Consider the following 17,740-nt stretch of genomic DNA (forward strand, 5'->3'; position numbering starts at 1 on the left):
GCACCGGGACGTTTAAATGTGCTCTGGCGTTCCACCGAGTGACGCTCCCATCCCAAGACGTCTGCGGCGTCCGAGCTCACCGGTGACGTCACCAGCCACCAGGATATATAAGAAAAGAGTTAGCTTACAATAAACGGGAGCTTCTTGGTTTTGGGCTTGTAGGTTGTCTGTTGTCCTCTTCCTTCAGCGCGTTCGCCCCGACAGGGTGGCAGCAACGCTAACTGCGTTATACATTTAATGCGAAAGTATTATACGCCACATTCCGCTGAAATCCGACCTGCTCGACGGCGGCGTGACCCAAATATGGTACCGAAAATGGCCGACAGCGCAAAGAGCAAATGAACTCCGAAAAAATCGCCGCCCAAGCACTCCGTACAGCTGGTTACTCAGTGAAGCTGAAACATACGGCACCGGAGTTTGCCACTGGGTAATCCCGATGGTTCATTAAACGACCACTTCGTAGGCTGCCGGATCCTCAGCACGCCGTTGCTGCTTGCACACAGCGGCACGAGCATGTTCTTGTGCCCGGGCTGCAGCATCGGCACGGCGTCGACGAGCTCGATCCCAGTTCTGCTCGCAACGTTGCTGATCGGAAGTTGCTTGCTCCTCAGGAGCATGTATGATGCGTGGCCTACCCATTTCGGAGCCGAAGAGAAACTGATGCGCACGCTCTCGGCTGCGACTGAGACCAACGACATCATTGTTGATGGAGCCATTCGCGCGCCTCTCTCTGTGTCCTTTTTCTCGCGCATGCGCGTGGGGTCGCATGGGAAAAGTTTTCGTCCTACAGATGACAGACGGACGAATCGGTTAGCCATATGGAGCTTCGCTCGGAATGCAGCGTTTTCGTCCTCAATATCTACAGCAACCCCAGGTACTCGCGCCAGCAGTTCAAGACCATCCTCAAGAAAGCGACCGACTTGGCCGGCCCTCGACCCTTGGTCGTCGTCGGTGACTTCAACGCACCGTACGGCATCTGGGGTTACGTCTACGACACTACCAAGGGGCGCAACCTGTGGCAAGACGCCAACGAGATGGACCTCACTCTGGTCACTGACAAGAATTTTCCTACGCGCATCGGCAGCTCCGTCACCCGGGACTCGACACCCGACCTCGCGTTCGTCAGGAACGTTGAGGACGTGGGCTGGGAGAACACCGCAATGGAGTTCGGCAGTAGGATCAAGGAATTCACGTTCATCGATTGGGACCGCTTTCGCAAAATTCGCGAAGAACCCGGCAGAGCCAGTGCACCCGCCACCCTTGAAGAATGGTGCGAAGGCGTCCGGAACGACGCTTCCACGGCTACCAAGAAAGTGGAAACCGATCTCGCCGTCGAGCGGATGGACAGCAGACTTGCCCACCTGATCGAGGCCAAAAACGCCCTGCTCCGCCGATTGAAGGGTCAAAGGCTCAATCGCAGACTCTGAAAAAAGATCTCGGAGCTCAACAAGGTCATCGATGACCACTGCAAGGCGCTATGCCAGCAGCAGTGGGACGAGCTCTGCGAATCCATCGACGGACAGATGCGCAACGGCAAATCCTGGGGTATGCTGAAGCACCTCCTCGACGAAAGCGGCTCAAAGTCAAATGAGAGGCATACGTTGGCCCGGGCCCTTCACGAAGCCACCAGGTCTCACACGGTCGATGAGCTCGTCTCAAAACTCGTACAGAAGTACTTGCCCGTCCGTCGCGACGGAGATCCAGTGACCCAACTCCCGGACTACCGAGGCCCTCCACGCCCCGAGCTCGACGAAGACTTCTCCGCTTCCGAGGTCAGACAGGCCATCTTCGCGCTCAACCGCAAGTCTGCGCCGGGTCCAGACGGAGTCACCAACAGAATGTTGAGAAACCTCGAGGACACGTCGATCGTCTTTCTGACCGACAAAATCAACGAGTCCTGGCATAGCGGCGGACAGGAAGGCCAAGCTCCGCATTGGGGACTTCCGCTCCAAAGATGTGCCCCTCGGAGGGAGGGGCACTCCTCAGGGCGCCGCCATCTCACCCACCCTGTTCAACATCTGTATGATTCGCCTTTCCGAGAGGTTGGCACGCGTGGAGGGCGTCAAGCCCACCATATACGCCGACGACATTACTTTATGGTGCTCCGAAGGCTGCGAGGGCAGAGTTGAAGAATCCGTGCAGGAGGCGATCGACGTGATTGAGGAGTATCTCCGCCCCACCGGACTTCAATGCTCCCCCGCCAAGTCGGAGCTTCTGCTTTACAGAAAAGAGAAGGGAGGCAGACCCAAAGATTGGAAGCCAGTCTCCGAAAGCAGCATCAGTCTTCGCACTTGTGACGGGGGGGTGATACCCAGGGTCGACGTTATTCGGGTCCTGGGCATGTTTGTCGAATTCAACGGCGGGAACGGAACGGCTCTCCGCAAGATCATCGCAAAGACGGACAACGCTTTCCGCCTCGTTCGCAGAATAGCAAACCGGCACCGAGGAATGAAAGATAACAATCTCCTCAGGCTTATCAATGCCTTCGTATTATGTCACTTTACGTACACAATTTCTATGGACAACTGGCTCAGAGCGGAGCGAGACAAGCTCAATGCTCTCATCCGCAAAGTGGTCAAGAGGGCTCTCGGGCTACCCATCAGGACCCATACCGAGGATCTCCTCAAGCTGGGGGTGCATAACACTGCCGAGGAGATTGCCGAAGCCCAAGAACGCGCGCAACTCACTCGCCTGAGCACCACAGCGGCAGGTAAACACATCCTCGAAGAGCTGGGTTACCAACCTGCGGGATTCCCGATGGTCACTACCCCGATCCCTAGGTGCATTCGAGACAAGTTCGAAGTGGCCCCTGTGCCCCGAAATGTCCATCCCGTCCATAACGAGGGCAGGCGCAAGGCCAGAGCAGCAGCCATCCTGAAACATATCAAGCAACGAGACATTAGAGCAAGCTTCGTCGACGCCGCGGAGTACAGCGATGGAAAGACCTTTGCCATCGTTGTGGTCGGCTCTAGCGGCAAGATTTCCAATTGCGCCTCCATTCGCACTTGAGACCCCGGAGTCGCCGAGCAAGCCGCCATCGCCCTCGCCCTGCTAGACGGTCGTGGGTCCGAGATATATAGCGATTCCAAAACGGCAGTTAGGGCTTTTCAGGAGGGTTGCATCACTAAGCAAGCTGCTCGTCTTCTTAGCAGCTCGAGTCGATATGCTCTCACGCATCATTCAATCCACTGGTTTCCAGCTCACGTAGGGTCGGTCGAGGGTGCTCCCCCGAACCTCAATGAGTCTGCTCACGAGGCTGCGCGTGACCTCACCGACCGCGCTTCCTCTGCAAGAAGCACCGACTCCCCTCCTCCCTACGGCCACAGGGACGCTCCCGCTACTCACAACGAGATTATTAAATTCTTCTACATGCCTAGAAGGGTCTTTCCACACCCTCACCCCAAGCTGAATAGGGCGCAAGCCGTTTCGCTTAGGCTTCTGCAGACCAGTACGTATCCGTGTCTGTCCGTTCTCCACGAGGCTTACCCGGACGTGTATCGCAACGACGCCTGCCCCTCCTGCGGGCAGACCTCCACTCTAGCGCACATGCTGTGGGAGTGCAGGTCGACATACCCCAAGTTCATCAAGGAGGAGTGGGACTCGCTTCTGCGTAGCTCCGCTCTAGAAATGCAAATCCTGGCCTTCCGGCGTGCCCGCGACCGGGCCGGTGGGCTAGACCTGTCGGTCCCGACGTGGAACTAGCCAGGTGCGCGACGAGTTCGCGTTCTCGCCGGACCTGCAATAAAGGTTTCTTCACTCACTCAGGTCACGTGGTGGTGATAGTGGCCTAGAAGTGAAGTTTGCGTGCGGCGCTCACATTTTTTTGCACACACCTCCCTGCACACACCAGCAGGGCAGGAAGGCGAGCGCAATAGCTACCCTGAAGACGTAGCTCCTGCCCCGACGAGGCGCCTCTAGCGGTGTCGCGAATATGTTTGGAGAGTATCATCAGCAGCAGTGCCAGCGTCACTATAGACACCTGCGCTGCAAGGACCCCATCGTTGGTTTGTTTTATTCTGGGTTACTTAGACTGGGACAAGGAGCTCAGGTTCTCGACCTTAGCTGCAGTGGATTCGTGTCCAAATCACGTGCAGCAGTGTTTACATCAATGCTCCACGTACGAAGCAATTTGCTGGCAAGAATATATCCGGGCATGCAAGCTGACTTTCTTCGAAGAACCGGTGTTGTCTAGAGCTCCCGCCGTTGCTTCGTCGATATGTCGGAGAAGCAATGTCTCTAACTCTGGACCGAGTTGGCTCATCGAAGGAAGTCAGCTACATGCCAACTTCTCATGCGACATTCCAGGGCAACGATAAATGCATGTAAATGTGGTGCAGCCAGCTGGCGCTCATTTACGCGACCCATAAGTTGTCTTCGAAACTTTTTTTACGAACAGCAGAGTACGGTTTGGTAAAAATAAGCCTACGCACCTAATATATGAGCTACATTTGGCAAACTGTGTGCAATATCTTATTAAGCGCATCGTATCGCCGTATCGTTTCAAAACAAGATCTGCTAGCACTCAGTGAAACAGAAGTACTCGAGAGCTGAAAGGAACAGAAGGTCATTAAAATACAGAAGATTATGATTTGACACCACGACAAGAAGATACCGACGAAGCTTATAATTTTATTATTTGACAGAACCTAGTAGTGGTGTGCGAACATTCGAAACTTTAGAAGATTCTATCAGATTCAGTCTTTGAATAGTATAGTCACGATTCGCAAATGCAAATGTTGTTCGAATACTTTTAGAATATACTGCCACATCCAGTACGCGGCGCGTAGAGGAAGAGCTCGCGCATTGCGAAAGAGAAGAGGTCCCTGCGCGATGGTTTTTCAGTTGGCCTGGAATTAAAGTGCCCTCCCCTTTTTTATCAGTTCCTGCTGCTTGTTAATCGTGACTATATATATATATATATATATATATATATATATATATAGGTTTTGTGTGAGAGAACCACTGTTTGTGCTGCTTGTGAGACACGTCGTAGTGGTGGGGGACTCCGGATTAATTTGGGCAGCTGCAGTGCACCCATGTAATACACAAGCGTTCTTGTAATTCGCTTCCATCGGAATGCGGCAGACGAGACCGAGTAACGTAAGGGAAAACATCTACATTAAGCGCATTAGAAAATACACACGTCTCTATAGGCATGGGCGTCTGTAAGAAGCTTTGACCGGATGTTTTTGAGACGACGTGCATATTTCTGTTACGGGGCATGTATAACTGCGTAAACAGGGATCTGCAAACGTTTAAACAGAAAAAAAAAAGCTACAAGAAAAAAAACATGCGTCGGCCGGGAATCGAACCCGGGTCAACTGCTTGGAAGGCAGCTATGCTAACCACTATACCACCGACGCAGGCGTTTCAGCGGCGTTTTACATATCACTACTTTCATGTAGACCGGCTTCAGCATTGATATTACTGTATGTTTTTCTATATATCGTGTCTGTGTGTTATTTGACATAGTTAGTACAAAGCAACGATATCGTTACGCAGTCGAGAATCCGTTTTAGCGAGTTAGATATGGATGTATTATTCAACTGAACACAGTTTAGGGGGTACAGACCAAGAATGATATTTATAGCTTCCTTGCTCTAGACAGCTGCCAACGACATCCCTGCAGCATATCGAGCGGTAGTGCGACGTTGCGTAGTTTCACTGCAGCACTTGAATGTAGACGAGACCTCCAATACTGATCTGCGTGCGCTACACATCTCGGAGGCAATGCTTTAATTGTTGTCTGCGCGAGATAGCAACGGCGCAGCCGTGCGCCGGTGCCCATCTCCTGGGCCACGTTCTAATTCCGAGCCACCTCGCTGCATCCCAAGCATATCATTTTCCTGTCCACGCGGTTGTTTTATGCTTTTGATCTTTAATTGTCATCAGCAATATTGCCTTTTTCTTTCAATGTATCGCTAAACCTAGTTTCCCTGTACATGTTCCTAGTCGCGCAGGCGGCTAGATCGAGTTTTCTAGGCAGAAACTGCCCGGACGACACAAAGACATCCTAAGGATGTCATAAGGATATCCGACTTGGGACATAGGTACACAGTGGCGTAGCAACGGGGGGGGGGGGGGGGGGGGGCGGGTGCACGGGGCCAGTAGGGGGGGTGTCATATACGTCTGAAGACACCCGAAAAATGTCGATATCCTCGCCTTCCTCGACTACAACCGGAGGGGGGGTGACAGAAGAGCTAAGGGCCCGGGGTGCCAGACGACCTAGCTACGCCACTGTACGTACGTACGTAATGGGACATCCGTACGTACGTAATGGGACATCCCAAGGATGTCCCATTTACAGCCCGATAACAACCCAAGTGATACAATAAGAGACTTTTCTGGGATGTCCCAGACTGGGAGGTTATTGGGATCTTCGTGGGAGGTACTTGGGACCTTCCTGGGAGATTACTGGGATGTCCCAGATTGCACAATTTTTGGGAGGTTATTGGGATCTCTTGTACTTCTTTTTCTTTTGTTAACTGCTTCACACTTTTATGGGACGGCAGTTATGTGAAATCTATGCACTTCTGAAACCAAGAAACAAAAATACAACAGGAAGTGATCACCAGAAGTATTTATTGCACATTTAAGCAGTAATTAAGGTGCACTGTCTCAAGAAATGAGAGCGTCATTGTCCTGTTCTGAAGTTTTGTTCAGTGGTCTTTGTTGCCTTTGTTGCCCTGCTGCTGCCCGTTCTGCGGCATGGCGGAACCAATACATGGCTGCTTTTTCTATGTTTTTTAGTGTAGCCTCCTCCTGTTTCTGCTTGATATATTCCATCAGGCAGGCTGCATAAGAAAATAAGTGTCAATGGTGCGAGGAAAATGAGCTATGACAATGCAGACAACGAAAGTGATAATATTGTAGCAGAAGACTTACTGCACAGTAGCTTGCAAATATTCAGCTCGCAAAACTTCCTTTTGCCTTTTGCACTATACCAACTGAACTGTTTTGCCACATCCCACGACATCACACTCTTTAAGATGCGTGCAGTCTTCTGGTTTATGGTGTCACCACTTTGGACAAGCATGTGTCTTTTCTGGCAGAAAATAAAATCAGCAATAATCAGTAAATCACTCACGTGCTATAAGAATGACGCCTTGTGAAATAGAAAAACAGCTTGCCTCCCGTCTTGCAGAAAACAGTAAGAAAATTAACGCAAACAGCTTCATTACCATTCGAAGCTTTGCTTCCTTGTTGACCCCGAGTTCAGCATCTCAATCAACCATGTCTCTTGTGGTCAAAAATGGCAGCTGATCAGGGAGGTTTTGGCTCTCTGGGCATGCTTCTTCAGCATTATTCTTCAGCTCTGCCAAGAGCTGGGTATGCGTCTGTTGCACAACCTTAATTGTATTAAGGGTGGACAATATCCTCTCCATAAAGGCTGAAACAATATTTTCTCATCGAGACCAGCTATGTCACACTTTCGGTTTCGGATCCATCAGCTCTTCCGAACGAAGGCCTAGCATTCGCAGATGCACCTGAAATCACGGGGGAAATAATGCTGCATCTATGCATACGCTCAACACACAAAAAAAAAAGTGGTGAGCAGCACTAACATATCACGACTGAGCTGTTGCGTGCATCCTTGTGGCGAATGAGTCAAATTTACTTTGTGATATTGTGTTAGGAAACATATACACAAGTTTTAGCTTCTTGCTTTATCAAGAGCAATATCGTGATTACAGTGAAGACAAAGGATTTGGCATTTAGCATTTAGCAAACATAGGGGAACTCATGGTTACTTTCTTGCAACAGTAATGCTTCATATTGGCAACACTAGAAACTTAAATCAAAATCTACTTGGCATAATTTGCCATGTAGTCTCTCTTTACATATTTAAGTTGAAGTGAAAAAGATGTACAATACCTGCAGAGCGTTTCTTTCGGTGTCGTCCAGGCATATTGAATGACGCGTGGGCAGCAGCTGGTTCATAGCCACCTGAAATTGTCATTTTAATACAATGCTTTTAACCTATCCACACACACAGCTTTGTGCTGGGAAGTGTGCTTGTAAATGCTTATACTATGCTAAGTTTTGGTTAAGATGGTAGACTCCCAGTTTATAGCACAATGTAGCTGCCCAAGAAGAACAGACAGTTTATATGCTTAAGGTTTCTGAACTCATAACTCAATCTCTGCCTTGAGGCAGCTTTGGGGAAGTGTGAATATTCGTATTTCATGTGCACGCACTTGCACACAAACAAATTAAGAAAACTTCTTTCATACCAATGTTTGTTACCAGTTGAGGTGGTATTGGCGGCCTAGGAGGTTTGTAGTTTGAGTCATCACCCGAGTCGTCAGTCGTGTCTTGCTCACTGCTGTAATCAGAAGCCAAGGCACTTCGTTTTTGTCCTTTTTCCGCGTCCCAGTTCCTCTTCACAGCTCATGTCCGAATGATATTGCAGGAAATTCTGCTTTTCACATGCCTTTTCGTAAGTGTCTGAAAAAGGAAACCTTTACAATAGGAAATCCCACAAGCAATAGTGCGACCTTACCAGCCCAGGATTTCACCACACAGTTGGCTTGTGTCCAGCTAGGAGATGGTGCAGCACCCTCAACAGTGGCTCTACGCCGCTGCGATGAATTTTTCAAAGTAGGCCAATATGTCCTATTTCTTTTTGGATTCAACCACGAACCGTGAACAACTGCCAAGATGCAGTCCTCCTCGGGGAACTCTACAACAGCAAACCTGTCAACTTAAAGGAAAAATTGAAGTACAGCGTCCTCCCACAGCTCAAAGACATCAAAGGGAAGACAACGAACATACACAACTGAATATATCGGCCTGTTTTACAAGTCGAGCATATACAAAGTTGTGAACATTCAATTCATTCCGATATTGACATAATTAAGAGATCAGGAATACATTTCTCACATTAGTACAAGCAAAGCGAATGAATTTTTTTTAAATGGCAAGAAATAAAAGCAAACATTGAACTGTTAAACAGAAACAGAAAAATAGTAAATAGAAGTGTAAGAAATCACTGCACGTGTCGCATTGGAAATATGGCATGCTTTCCGCCAAAAGGAAGTCTCACAAATTTCAGTGTGATATCCGAAACAGGCCAAAAGTGGATGTCTGAAAGATTAGAAGCCAAAAATATGTTAATGAGAGAGGATTTGCATGGATAAGTATAAAGGTCTTCCAATTTCTGGTACTTCCTCCCAACAAGCACAGGCATGTGGCTCACAGCACAGACTGCAAAGTTTTCAACTTTGACAATGCTATCAACATTTAGCATGCACATGCAGTCCCTCTTGTTCACTTTTATGGTGGCGTCTTGAGAAAATAGGAAACCTTTGTACTGAGGTCCTACACAACCTAGTGGAAGTGGTCCATTATCATGCCTCATCAGCAGTTTTTCCTTTTCTGTGAAGCATACAGAGCCTGAATCAAGAGCAATACAAGTTTCTGGTCTGCTGGACATGCTAGTCAATGCCCGCTCTTCCATAATTCGATTGTAAAGTTGCTGAAGAGGCTTTTCAGGCTTTCTGACATACTTCTTTAGCCTAGGCATGTAATTTTCGAAGGGGAATGCACTGTAACCATGCAGAGGTCCATGAACTCGAACGTCGTCTGCGACGTGAACCAAACAGTGGACATCGAGTGAAACAGCATGCTCACCGTATATTTCAATGAACACTTTAACAAAATGCAAAAGTAATCTCTCTGCATACTCCAAGTTCCGAGTGCATGACAGCGGGCTACACAGAATGCTCATGGCGACGTAAACACCATAAAATTGTCTGCCAGATGATCAGGTATCCTTGACTTCAGGACCACGGGGCCAGTGTATAGCATAAGAAGCTGGAACTCTGAAGCCTTCCACCTGTCAATGTGTGACAAGCTTCTCGGCTTTCGAGACATCTCTGATGGCACATAGTGCCGCATTTCAGTACTTGTTCCTGACACAGACTCTCTTGATCGTTTTCCTATTCTATAGGTCCTTTCTCCTTTAATCCAGAGCAGCAGAAGCTTACGAACAACACCTAAGCAAGTCAGGTGCATATAGTCAAGTGGAACCTGCCTAATCAAGTCAATGGGAAGATCCTTGAGGATTGTGTCCATAATGTGGTGATCTTCCTGATCTACATTATGAAAGCTTGCTTCTTTTCGCAATGGGGCATCAAGTTCAGGGAAGCACATACGACCATGCTTATGATTCCCTTCGGTAGTGCATTTCGAACAGCTGAAGTATCCACTGTGACCCTTAATGCCCAGAATATAAGCCTTAGCAGGTGCATCACAGATTATTGCACCAAGTTCTACACGGATCAGTTGGCTTCCAACAGTAACACCATGATGCAAGGCTATTTTCAAGTCAAACACAAACTGCTGTAGGAAGGTGTTAGGCTGCAAAGCCTTAGACTGGCCATAATAAATGCCAATTGGAAATGGCTTACTGCTTTCACAATTTGCTGCTCTGCAGAGAATAGGCCAGAACTGGTCTCGTAGTCCATCTACATTCGCATGGAGTATGAGTGGATTAGGCACAGGCAGAACATTTTTCAATGCCTCCTGAAGGCCCTCAGTTAAACCAAAATGACAATACTGGCCTGAACCCATTGCTTTAACACCATATGCTAACCTTGGTGTTGACAAGAGAGCTCTGGCATATTTCGGGAGGCCAGAAAAGCAAGCATGTGAGCGCATAACCTGCAATAAATGTCTGATGCTAACATGTGGCCCATCTCTCTCTATGCACCAGACCTGCAGCTTTTCTTTGAAGGAAACTGTGTTTGGCTGGTCTCCTTGGGACAATGCGTTGTCACCTAGGGAGCGCATTTGTTCAAGAGTTGAATTATAAGGCCCACCATCTCTCGGAGGGCTGTCAAGACATGCACGAACTTCGTCGGTGCTCACATCTGCCTCCGCAAGTTCAAGTGGAGTAAGAATACCGCAACTAGGCCCACTACCACTCTCAGAAAATGAATGCTGAAACGACTCGGCAGCGGGCCTTACCACACCGTCTGTAGTGGAATAGGCACTCGGGGCTTCAGTTAGGCACGAATCTGCTACTTCAGCAGATAATATTAAGTTAAGGGCTTCCTGCACGGCGCGGCGCACGCGCCGGTATACAGTCATTCTGGGCAGTGCAGCCATATGTTCAAGATAGCTGTGTCAAACGTACACACGTGTCCAAGAACACCCAGTGGAATCTCTATTGGACTAACAGTTTCAACAATGCACAGACATTAATCGGATGCTATACTTTCCGCTCAAGGCAAAGCAAAGAATGACATCACCTAAACTTACTCCCACTGGCAATTTTGCCGTACACGTGTCCACAATCAGCATGCGCCAACACTAGAATAGGAAAACAAAGAAAGCGTGTGAAAGCTGCTAATAATGCATACTAATGCCCATGCATTAATCACTAGGGTTCAATACATAAAGCACTTCCCTCGAAGCTTAAGAACGCAGGGACTCAGTTCCAAGAAACCTTGGTGCGATGCTGGATAGGTTAGTACTATTGAATGTACCAGCCGCGTTGCCATGGCGTCGCGATGATAGCGATGGCGCTGGTCATTACACGCCGAACTCGCACCTTAAAAATAAATCTTGCAATGTTATTACTTTTGTTAGGTAACTACCTGTACTTGTATAAAGAATAATTTATTTTGGCACCTAAAATATGTTTTTCTTTCTTTTTTTGACTTCTAGTAATGCGAAACCACGGCTTGTTCAGCCGTTTCTATGCTGTGAGTATGTGGCGCGTGTGCAAAACACGTACGGCAGCTGTCAGATGGTGTCGGTGTAGCAATTCATTGTAGGAAGAAACAAATGAGCACAATATTGTTTGCATTAAACGACATTCGCGGAGTTTATACTTCGCGGAGAATTATATTTAACATTTTTGCATGACCGCTGCGCCGCGCGCGCCGCCAGCGCCACATCGAGGCCGGGAAATATTGGAGTTCCAGATAAATAATGACAATATAGACATACAAACATCAATTGTCACTGCTTTCTGACCTTACCACACTAATGTAATGGTGGTGCACTCCCATATACACGATGGCACTAGTTTGAAGTCCCAATTAAAGCCGACCATGGATATTTTTGGGACGATCCCAACGTGTACGCGCCTAGGATGTTCTCGGGAGCTCCATGTTTGGACGTGGGATGCTTGGATGTTTTTGGGACATCCCTGGGATATCATGTGTCGTCTGGGCATGGTTCACCTCACTTGGAGGTATGGCTCGCGAGATACACCGAACACACAGTCACCCGGCAGTGAAACATATCCAATACGACGCAATCTTACCAAAAGAAATTCGTGGTAACAACGGACCTCCCGTCACCCTGAAGCTGCGGCAGGTTGCAGCGTCGAAATTTGTGAAGGCCAATTAAGCTGGTACATTTCGTCCTGTGAACGTCATTTGAAAAGGAGCTTGAACGACTGCAGGAACAAGGCTACGTCGAGTCGACGCAACATTCGGAATGGGGTACACCACTGGTTGTCGTCCGAAAGGAGATCAGAGCTCTACATTTCTGCTGGGACTAGCGGAGTACAGTCAATCTACCAAAGAAAGCATCCGGGTACCCACTGCCGAGACCCGAAGATGTATTCAGCAATCTTCGGTGTGGTAAAACACTTTCAGCGACTTGGTCTTGGCCCCAGCCTACGAGGAGTTCAAGGTGGGCGAGCAAACCTCTCAGCAAGATCAAGGGCTTCTACAAGGCCAACAGACTGCCATTTGAAACAGCTGCAGCACTAGTCACGGACTCAACGCTTAGTATAAGTCCGGGCTTTTGAGTCTATCTTAATGATAGACTCAGTGGTCGTCAGTGGTGCTTCCGGTGAAGAGCACTCAGCGCACTTAGTGCTCGTTCTTGAGAAGCTAGCAAGCTCTAGCTCGCGCATCAGCAGAAGGAAACGTCTTTTTTTTTTTCTGCGGTGCCAGAAGTGATCGAAGTTTCCCGGACACCTGATTGGTGCTTAGGTTGTCCGTCCTACTGAAAGCCTGGTGCGAGCAATCACTGAGGCATGAGCTCTAACAAACAAGGAGGAACCGCAGTCATTTGCAGGGTTGTTAACGTCCTACAACCGGTTCTTACAACATGAGGCTAGTGTGACCAACGACCTATACCAACTCCACCAAAAAGAAATTGCTCGGACGTGGTTGCCACGCCATCAAAGTGACTTGAAGCCCTAAGCGAGCTACTCCGCAACTGCACTGTTATAAGGTATATTGCGACGAGAGAAAAACATGTTGCTGGCCTGTGGCGCATCGCCATACAGAGTGGGTGCAGTCCTCTCACAAGCTGACGACCAAGGACAGCAAACCCCGATTGCTTTGGCGTCGCGCACTGTATCGCAAACAGAGAGGAATTATTCCCAGCTATAGTTAAATAGCGGCTTGCCATCGTCCACGCAGCCGAACATTTTCACCGCCGCATTACCGGCCGACGAGTGACCTTCATAACTGATCACTGGTCCTTGTTGGGTATTATAGGGATCCTCAGAAGCCAATGCCACCGAAATCGTTGCCGCGAATGACGCGTTGGCGCATCAAGATGTCGGCGTACAATTACGAGCTTGCACGCCGCACTGGAATGAAGCACTACAGAACGCTGACCTAATGTATACGCCGCCTGTCGCTAACACCGCAGTATAGAAGCACCGAAGATATACTCGTCTTCGAAAGCACTGGCGAAGCCTCCGCTAACAGCTGACACGGTATTAGGATCAACACACGGTTGCACAATATCGAGCGAAATCTACGTAGCTGTTCAAGGAGGAAACGCGCACAACCTCAAGGGTGATCACATTGACGCTTACCGCAAGGTGAGCTACGGAGTCGACAACTCATCGTGGCTGCGTTACTTTGGGATCACGAGTTGTGAGTTCGGTAGCAGTTCGCGGACAAGCTGTGTCGTGTCGTTCGTCCCCGTATCCTATCGAGGTATTGCCGCTATGAAAAAGTGTGCCAGAAGTTGAATATGGTGGCTCAATACAACGGTTCAAATGCAAACCTTGCCTACATGTGAAACCACAGCGCTTCGCAGATTCCCGAATGGTAAAGACCAAACATGCCTTGACATATTTTGCATATTTATTTTGCTGGACCTATCGCAATTCCTGGTTGTGGTAGACTCGTACACAAAGTGTCCGGAAGTGAGAAAAATGGGAAAGACGATGTCGGCGGCAGTTATCGACTGTCTCCCCGTTCATTGTTTGCAACGTTCGCCCTGCCGCGCCAAGTTTCAGACAGCGGAAATCCATTTGTGTCTGCAGAACTCCCCAAATTTTACAGCGAAAACAGCGTCTCGCCCGTCACATCAGCTACTTACTAACCCGCGACGAACGAACAAGCAGAACTTATTGTTGTGCTAGTTGGTGCATGTTACTGAAGTACTATAGCGCCAAACAGGCGACACAAGAAGAGACACGGACAAGAGGAGACACGAAAGCGCTCGTCCGTGCCTCGTCTTGTGTCGTCTGTTTGACGCTTTAGTACTTCAGTAACAGACCAACTAGCCGAGCGCTCGTGACCGAGATAAAACGCGCCACGGGAAGGGGCCAGTCGAGGTCACTACAACGCCGCATCCCACGCTTTTCCTTCAGACACAACAACGCCGTTCAAAGCACCACAGGGGCAGACTGCAGCGAAACTGATGTTCGGACGAGAAACGAGAACCCAGCTCACAGCACTTCTCCCCGGGCCTCCCGGCGAAAACATTCTCGGGAGGAACGAAAGCTCCCTCGCTCCACAAAACTCGAGAAAGGCCAGTGATAACTCGCCCGCCAGTTCAACAAACAACCAGGCCGAGTCGAGTTGAATGTACATGAGGTTCATCTTGCTCTCACGCCATCCAGACAGAATTTACTTCGTTTTTTATCACTTGCTCTATGGCATTAGTTAGCAGTGCCTTGCGCTTTGGACCCAGCTGTATGTCCAGCTGCATCGGCAATTCACTGGGTCCTATGGTCATGTCGTTAGGGATGTTTTCTTCTGTTTTCTTCCAGTAAGTACTTTATAGACTACCTTTTGATCTCCCGGGCTTTTTTTTTGTTGTTGTTGTTGGATCTATTCGACTCAGGTCGACGTTTTCATTCTTACCAATGTTATTCCTAATGGCCTCGCTAATGCATCGCAGTGCATCGTCTCCTTCGAAGATTTACCGTCTTCGTCCCTTGTAGCCGTTTGTGAATTTTTAGTTGAAGCTCCGAGTGCTCTTACATGGTTCCACGCATTTACATCCAAAATTTTAAGCACAATTCGTTGTCAACTTCGCAAGCGCGGTCAGCCACCTTATCTATAGGCGCTGAAAAGCGAAACCATGTCGCATCGCATCATATCGGTTGCTATATATAGATTATGCTTTTTCGCCTTCGTTGATTCTGCGATGTCTTCCTATTGCTGCGTGCCGCTGTACACGCAACGATGTTGTCATGACAACGCCTGGAACAAAGTAAAAGACCGCTTTTAACCTAATGTCCAGATTATTTAAGCGAAGGAAAAAATACAGACGCGAAACTGATTCTGTCAGCGAGATAGGCATCGCGTTCTGGTACCCAGCTGTAATCGGCAAGCGTGAGAGTGTCGTTTAGCCTCGATTCTCATTTACCTGCGGATTTAGGTTGTCATTCCGTGCGACACAAACCAGACTTGACCAGCACCCAGTGGCACATTCTAGATATGCGCGCCTTTAACAGCCGGACACGCGCGCGCTAGAGGTAGAGCGGGGTAAGCATTTGCTTGTCGCTTTTCCTCCCCGACGAAAGAGCAGCAGCCGAAGGTTCCAGAGAAGTGCCGCCATCCATTCTTATGAACATCGGGATAACCACATATTAAAGATTATGCGACCTTGCGCGAAAATATTAACTTGAGCTTCCCACGGATAAACAGCATTCCTTGCCTTCTTTTTTTCCCCGTCTCAAATGTTCGGGATGGATTAACGTTGATAGGGTACCTTAGTTAATTCTTTGTTTATTTTTGGAAGATAAATCACTGGTATTGTCGACGTGAATGTGTAGAACGCTGCTAGATAAGTGGAATGCAGTAACTGACTGCATCAGCTGCGTTCTTGTATTTGGCGCAGCACATACGATGTAGAGGCTCCAACAGCCCTCCCTCCTCCCCCATGTAAGCTTCCGCAGTGCGGAGTGTGCCGTGACGCGCATACTTACTCGGCTGTCCGCTGATCGCCTGCTGACAGCACCGCCGGACGCATCAGCGGCGAAATGAGAAGACCAGGCTATACCTAACACAAGTTCGGTGTAAACGCGAAAGGCTCATATTTTCGTGTCGCATTCGTCGGTGGCTTGCAATTCCGAGCAAACAAACTTTTAACGTCAAAGGCGCAAGATGTGAACGCAAATGAATAAAAAAAATTGCTGGCTCTCCCGTAGTCGAGAGTATAGATGTAAGCACAAAATGGCAACCGGCGAAGCAGACTGGTTGGAGATGATGCTAGCCACAATCTTAAAATGGGTGCAGCGCGTGTTCGACACGACACACCCCACCACACCACACCGCACGACGCCACACTGAACTGGTACATATGGACGCTGCCCAGCTAGACGAAGAAAACAGGCTGAAGGCGGCACGACAGGCAGCGAATGACGCCAGAGAGACAGAGCGCACTGCCCAGCTAGAAGAAGAAAAGCGCCTGAAGGAGGCGCCACGCAGCGTGGCGCCATCTATCGAGGCGACGCAGAACCCGCGCTGCGAAACTCGCGGACCGCTGGCGTTCAAGAAAGCGCAGGCAACCCTGTCTCAGTGCTAAAAGATGACAATGGAGTGTGTGGTGCCTTCTATGTGTCCTTCGAACGTCGCCCGATTGAAAATGACAAATAAAACTTCAACATACTGGTGCTTACAGGTTGGGTAATATTGTGAACAAACATTAGGAAGAACTCGGAAGCAATATTCTTTGTAACTTGTTTGGGCAGTAACTAGCGTATGTAATGCAGTCCTGTATAAAGGGCTGCGGAGCGAGAGGTCGCATTTTCTTAAGTTTTGACTGGTTGCCCGAATGATCTCGTTTTGTTCTCGTAACTTGCCCGGATGTTCTCGTTTGAGCGGCCGGATAACGGCTCTGGCTCTTGGCTCAAGGTCACTTGAAGGTCGCCGACAACGGGAGCTGAAAGTATTTCATGCTTAAAGAAGTTATGCAGATCCGACGCACTGTGGGAATCAATGGAAGCGAAGCTCTGTGCTGGTTCCTTCGATTGACGATAATGAGATGTGATGTCGAAGGCGAAAGCTCAATTTCTTCAACGTTTAGTCTAACACAAGAGTGGCGAGTTGATGTTAAACGTTACCTTGCGTGCACCAGTGCTGTTTGTATGCGTAATACACAGAACGCATAGGGAAAGGTGTTTGCTTGAGGCATTATTGTGCGCCATATTTCATAAACCCTGAGAGACGAGCATTGCCATTGCCTCACATATCATATCGCATTGTGGCATAAGTATTAAAATTGAATTGGATTATGAGGATCTACGCGTACGGCTAGGTTACCTGGTATACTCCGCAGGTAAACGGGAATTGCATCACGAGCGCCAATTTCTCCCCTGGCGCTTGGTAGGCCAAACTCGCAGAAGAAAAAGAAACAAAGAAAATATGAAGCCTGCTTCTATAGCGACGGTTTTCTTGATGCGCGAGAGGGAAACGCCATCACGCTTGTCGTCTGCTATGCGCTCCTCGGGCACACGACTTTCTTTGCAGGCGCCAAAGGAAACCAACACCACTTGCATTAATTTTTTTCAGATTGCTTT

At 48.7% G+C, this 17,740-nt stretch overlaps 1 non-coding gene and 1 pseudogene across 1 annotated transcript; both read right to left on the reverse strand.

Moving 5' to 3' along the window:
* Window positions 1–5,291: 5,291 nt before the first annotated feature.
* On the reverse strand, window positions 5,292–5,363 carry TRNAG-UCC (transfer RNA glycine (anticodon UCC)). The gene has a single exon. It is a non-coding gene; the product is annotated as a tRNA-Gly (tRNA).
* Window positions 5,364–7,181: 1,818 nt separating this feature from the next.
* LOC126517391 (uncharacterized) lies at window positions 7,182–12,646 on the reverse strand (annotated as a pseudogene).
* Window positions 12,647–17,740: the final 5,094 nt, after the last annotated feature.

This window comes from Dermacentor andersoni, chromosome 11, assembly GCF_023375885.2.
Source record: "Dermacentor andersoni chromosome 11, qqDerAnde1_hic_scaffold, whole genome shotgun sequence".
NCBI lineage: Eukaryota > Metazoa > Arthropoda > Arachnida > Ixodida > Ixodidae > Dermacentor > Dermacentor andersoni.